Source organism: Balaenoptera physalus (genome assembly GCF_965194825.1).
Source record: "Balaenoptera physalus genome assembly, chromosome: X".
Lineage (NCBI taxonomy): Eukaryota > Metazoa > Chordata > Mammalia > Artiodactyla > Balaenopteridae > Balaenoptera > Balaenoptera physalus.
This window is the reverse complement of record NC_138903.1, coordinates 33947124-33953201: the sequence shown is the minus strand read 5'-3', so window position 1 is coordinate 33953201 and position 6078 is coordinate 33947124. Positions and strand designations below refer to the sequence as shown.

General features: G+C 51.1%; 1 pseudogene across 1 annotated transcript; it reads right to left on the bottom strand.

The window, feature by feature from the left end:
• Positions 1 to 256: 256 nt before the first annotated feature.
• LOC309652252 (ferritin heavy chain pseudogene) lies at positions 257 to 5781 on the bottom strand (annotated as a pseudogene). The gene has a single exon. The product of its transcript is annotated as a ferritin heavy chain pseudogene (transcript).
• Between the last annotated feature and the right edge of the window lie 297 nt (positions 5782 to 6078).

The window sequence follows — 6078 nt, the reverse complement described above, 5'->3', positions numbered from 1 at the left end:
AGACAAGGTAATAGGCTAATGCCTCTCCACATCTAGAAAGGAGAAACCAGAGACCACACTGAGATTAAGAACAGGCTGATCTTGAGATAAACTCTGAGCAGACACAGGTGGCCACAGTCTGGAATGAGGCAGTGGTCCAAGTGGGACCAGCAGCTCTCTAGGTGTTCCAGGGTCTCATCCCATCCTCTGAGTGTTGGCTGCTCTGGGTTTGGGGCCGCCTGTGCCATAATCTCTCTACTTCCTTTCTGGTGAGCTTATCTACTCCATGACCTCAACCCATCTATGTATATATAGGCTAATATGTCCCATATGTATTTGTCCAAACCTGACATGCCCCCTGAGCTCCAGGTTCATTTTTCTGGCTACCTGCATGACAGTTCCACTTGGGTATCTAATAGGCATCTCAGATTTTACATGACATGCCTTCCCAGCTCCTCGAGTCCCCCTGCAAATACCCCCAGATTAATAAATAGCACGACCATCAGCCAGGGTGTTCAAATCCAAGCTTGAGCCTAGATGATTTTCGTCATTTCCCATTCCTCACCTCTGGTCCATAAAGCAGCTCCTGTAGACTCCTCCAGTTCATCTGAAATTTGCCTGCATCTCTTCATTTCCTCTACCAACACCGCCGTTCAAGCCACCATTGTCTCTGTGGGCCTGCTACAGTTATCTCTTAACTGGTCTTTCAGCTTCAACTCTCCTCATCCTCTACATTCTTCAAAGCGGCCAGAGTCAGAGTAACTTGGCTTAACATTCAGAGAGCTTTATTCTACTTGATATTCAATATCACAAATTGACCTTCAGCCTGGACCTTATATTTTTCACTCCTTCTATTGAGGTAATTTGGGGTTTGGGGTACCATGTTACCTTAATGGAAGAAAGAGTACTGTAAAACAACCTACATTTGCATGTGTTGTAAGGGCAATATGCATGTCCAGCATGGTGACTAGGGAGTCACCCCTATGTTTGTGTGCAGGCCAGCCTGAGGCTCGCTCAGTGACCATTATCACTATCGCTCAGGGTGAGCTTGTCAAAGAGGGACCCTGCCAAGCTGGCTTCTGGGGTCTCCATCTTGCTTCCCAGAATCAACAAACACTAACATTTACATATTTTAGTGAACTCAAAGTTTTCAGGTAAAGTTTAAGGACCCTTTATTTTTATCCCTGTCCCATCCCATTCCCTTCATTCTTCCTCCAGAAGCAACACTACTGTGATTTTTATACCATGTTTTTATACTCCTGCTATTCGCAGGCACCCGCATTCAGCAGGGCCTCACCTCACCACCCCCCATATACCCACATTGTTTATAAGGGGAAGATGGATTTTGCACTTTCCAGGGCCCCATGGAACGCCTTCTCCCTCCCTCTGTGGAGATCCTGACCTGCATGTGGGTGGGGCATGGGTGGGGGGAGAGCCTCCTGGATACCTGTTTTAAAAAGTGAGAGATTTGCCCACATGAATCAGCCAGAGACCTTTATTTATTTATGAACCAATAACTTTATTGGAAGAAACAGAAAAACTGGAAGAAAAAAACTTAAGTGATAAAATAAAGTCCAGGAAAAGAGAGTCCTGCACTTGTTGCAAAAAAAACAAACAAAAAAACTTAAGTGAACTTTTTCTGCAAGGGCACTATTGCCGTCTGCATGGCAGGCACGGTGACCAGGGCTCTGGTCACCCCGTGGCTCTGGGGAAGTCCAGGCTCAGTTCTTCTTGTCGCTGTCGCCCAGGGTGAGCTTGTCAAAGAGGTACCCTGCCAGGCCGGCGTCCGGGGCCCCCATCATGCTCAGGGTGGTGACATGACCCTCCAGCTCTCTGATGAACGCCACCTGCTGGCCGAGGTAGTGAGTTGCCAGGAAGAGACGCAGGTGGGGGTCGCTCTTGTCGGTGGCCAGCTGGTGCAGGTCGAGCAGGCTCCGGTTCACGAGCTTCTCCAGGCACAAGGTGTACCACATGGCCTTGAGGCCGCTCTTCCACTCGTCACTGACTGGCTTCCTGATGTCTTGGAAGTGGAGGCGGCCCCCGCGCTGGTTCTGCAGGCGCATCAGGCCCTGGGCCCGCTCGCTGTGCTCGTGGGAGCGGCGCAGGAAGAACCCGGTGAAGTGCTTCAAGGCGACGTCGTCGCGGTCGAGGTAAAAGGCCACGGCCAGGCACACGAAGGAGGCGTGGAGCTCCAGGGTGAAATGGCTGTTGACGGCGGCCTCGCAGTCGGGCTGGTAGTTCTGGCGCACCTGCGAGGGCGGCGCGGGCAGCATGGCGGGCGGCGCGGGCAGCACGGCGGGCGGCGCGGGCAGCACAGCGGGCGGCGCGGGCAGCATGGCGGGCCTGAAGGCCAAGGTGAAGGCGGTGTGGAAGCGGGCCCTGCGGGACTGCAGGCGGCGGTGGCCTCAGAGTATCCCCAGGGTGGGCGATGAGGGTGGCCGCAGCCGCTGGGCTCCGAGCCGGGTGGCAGATGGCTGGATGCCGGCTCTGGGATGGACCCGAAATGGGGTCCGTTATGGGAGTTAGGCGGTGGGCTTCCGGTTCTGTTACCGGAAGAGGTCGCGTGGGGTGGGCGGGGCACGAACGCTGCACCCACGTTCCATCAAAGCCTGGGTGAGGCAGGGTGACTTTGACCTGAGCACCTGGTATCTATTAAGTTTTTAACTTTGCAGAAATCTTTCGGTTTCCAAGGACTTTCTCTTGTTCTCTAATTGCTCCCTCTTATAGCACCCTGTTCTCATTTTATAAACCCATTGTCTTCCTTAAAATTCTGAGAATATGAATTTGTAATTTTTGGTAATGTTCTCTTCCGTTTCCTGTGTTATAGTTGTTTTTTCCTCCAGAAATTGTTCTGTTTGTTCATCATGATCTTCTCTTTCACTTTCCTCCAATATCTGGCAAACATTTGTCCATTCGTATTTGGGAGTGAAGGAGTCATGAGATCAGCCTAGGTAACTAGCATGGATCTGATCTACAGTTGGGACGCCCATTTCACTAATAGTCTTCTCCTCTGAATGGGGGGGCTCAGTGTGTCAGTTAGGGAGTCTTTTCTATTTGGGATACATGGTGTGGAGCTTGTAGGTAAGATAGGGACCATCCCAAGTGCCAAAAGCTTGGCATTTTCTGACATTAGCAGACTTTCGTGTATCTCTTCTGTAATAGATTGTGTCATTCTGTTTTGTTTCTTCCTCTTCTGCTGAGCGGGTCTGCGGTTATCTCAGACCTGCTCTCATATGGGTTCCCTTCCTGAGCCTTTGAATGACGTAAGGAGACTATCACCCCATCGCCTGCACCACCACTGTGCCCTGGATCTTGGTAAGAACAAAAAATAAAAATGTACTGTCTTAGGCCAGCAAGACTTGGGATATTTGTTACAGCAGTTAGCCTACCCTGACTAGTTACCCAAGGAAGTTCTGGATGACTACAGGTTATAAGCCATTGTAAGCTTTTATAGCATTTCCTCTTGGTGGAAACGCAGATCCAAAAGTTAAAAAGTCTAGATAGAGCTGAATCATCAGGCTCTTATTTCTTTTGCAAAATTCATCAATAATATATATCAGTCCTGTTCCCTTTTTCCCTCATGGAGAGTGGAATGAAAAATCCCTCAAAGACCCATGAAGCACAAGGAGTAAGTTTTTCCATTTCCCTCAGTGCTGGGGAGCAAACCCAGGCTGGTCCTCAGGTGCCCGGCCTTAAGCTGACAACAGGAGGCATAAGGGGTGGGACTGGGACCGGCTGACCCCTGAGCCAGTCAGCTGTGGTGAGGGAGATGTGGGTCATGTAGGAACCACATAACTGGAGGATGTGTTTGTGTGGGGCAGCTCCCCAGAAGAGGAGGATACTGGTCCAGAACTGGCAGCGGAGCTAAGGAGATGGTCCAGGGGTCGTACCTGTTGGCCTGCCCTATTGGAGTGTGCGGGCTGTAGGCTGGAGGGAGTCCCAGACCTGCGCGTGTCTCCTCCACCACACAGCACGCCGGGCGCTTAGCACCTCGTTCCCTGAGCAGTTCTTCGCCTTCGGGAAAGAGTAGAGAGAGAGAAAGGAGCAGCAACAGCGGGCTCAGGAAGGCCTGGAACAACCAGTCTGAGACATCTGTGGGGGTGGGAAATGGCTTCAGCGCCCAGACGCTGCCTCGGGAGGCCCTGGGGCAGGGTGGCCTGGCCGTGCTCGCCGCGAAGGCCGGGGTTCGGGAGCCTGGCCGCGGCGAGCACCGGTTAACCGAGGGGACCAGGGCGCCAGTCCCAGTGAAAGACTTGATGAGTCCTCCCCAGACCCGGTGATTCCCTGCCTTCTCACTAATCCTCGCAATTCTGTGAGGGAGGGTTGTTTTTATCATCTCCCGCACGAGGAAACTGAAGTCTGCGATATAAACTTCTTGTGCAGGATGACGTGGAAATTGCAGTGAAGTCAGATCTGACTCTCAGCTACACCCCTAGTGACCTCAGTCAATAAAATGGGGTACACACAGGACACTGTGTCGTGTCGTTTCTTGAGGCCTCTCCCAGGTTCACATAATGAGAGAACAAAGAGGTGCAGACAGACAGCTGTTCTGATTCTGTAGCAGCTCAGTAACCCCTCTGCCCCCCTTCTCGGCACAGTCCTAACCTTCAGCAGGGCCAGGTTTCCCGTACCCAGCCATACAGGACAGTCTCTTCTTGCTCAGCTTCTACTAGGAAAGAAGTTTAAGTAAATTTTTAAAAATTTATGAAGGACCACAGTTTGAGATGGAACAACACTTTTCCTCAGCAGGCCGGCAAGCCCCTGACCTTGGCCGGGACGAGGGGGTTGAAGTTGGGCATCACTCCTGTCATGTGCCTCCTGGCCAACCCCTCCAGCTGGGTTGTTCTTGATTTACATTCTGCTGGTCTAATTGATAGGTGACATTTCCTCATAAGTTTGTGATCTCTCCTCCTCTTTCAATGGGGGTAATCAATATTTCATCCTAGGGTTAGAACAGAGACTTGGGTTGCCTTTCCACATAGACTAAAATCAGTTTTCTAGAGAATTATTTAGCACCTCTCTCCCAAACTCCTGTCCCTTGGTCGATTCTCCAAGTAACCATTGACATGTGTGTATGCTTCTTTCCAAGCAGACTGTACTCTGTGAGGTCTGACGAAGATCACCACCCGTCTCCCTCTCTCAACAGTCTGATGCACGTAAATCCCCCAAAATTGCTTACTGGTTATGTGTACCTCTTTGGCGTAACTAAACCACACTTCTCAAATGTGGACCATAAATCTTCACACCTGGTGTTTTAATCTGGGGGGAGGGGTGGGGCTGATATGTCAGAAAACCACCCATGTTCTGCCTTTAGTGGCCAGCAACGGACTCGGACCCATTTCTTGTGGAAACGAGCGCAGAGAGCGGTGGGGATCATCACTGGTCCTCAGTGCTTTCCTGACCGTGATTTTATGGTTGAGCACGTGTCGTTCAGAAATCCAGTACCTCAGTTGTGCTTCTTCATCCAGAAGGAGTTCAAAGGATTCCTCTGTCACGTGTGGCCAGAGACGGGGACTCTCTTGTGGGGAGTTCTAGTCTAGCTGTGGTCCTGTGATTACTGACTGCTTATCACGTGATCAGCTTGACCCAGGGAGGGGTGAGGAAGAACCGCTACAGGAGGAAGGTAAACAACAGAAGTCTTGGGGGTGGGCTCAGCCTCTCAGTAGCGCTGCTGTTGTCCAGAAATGCCTGGGGCACTCACCTGGGCCATACTGCTTGAGGCAGCCCTCACAGACCTCTCCCCTTTGGGAGCCAGTATTGTGATTGGACCCGCCCGCCCTCCCCCCCCCCACCTCACCTTGCGGTTCTTATTATGATTGCAAGATGCACTTCAGTAACGACAATCAGGGAACTTTGAAAAAAAAAAATCATGGTTTGTTACTCACAGGTCCTGGAGGATACATGGCATGCGTGGAGCCACACAGCGAGGTCATTGGTAGAAAGAGAGTACGTGTGCAGGCCTGGGGTTCTTTTATTGGGGTCTAGCATGGGATGCCTAGGGTTTCACAGGTTCAGTCTTTATTGGTGCATTTAAAACATGAGCGGGAATGAAAATGCCAGAAGGGAAAAACAAATGGTCAGATGGTCAGTTCCCTAAGT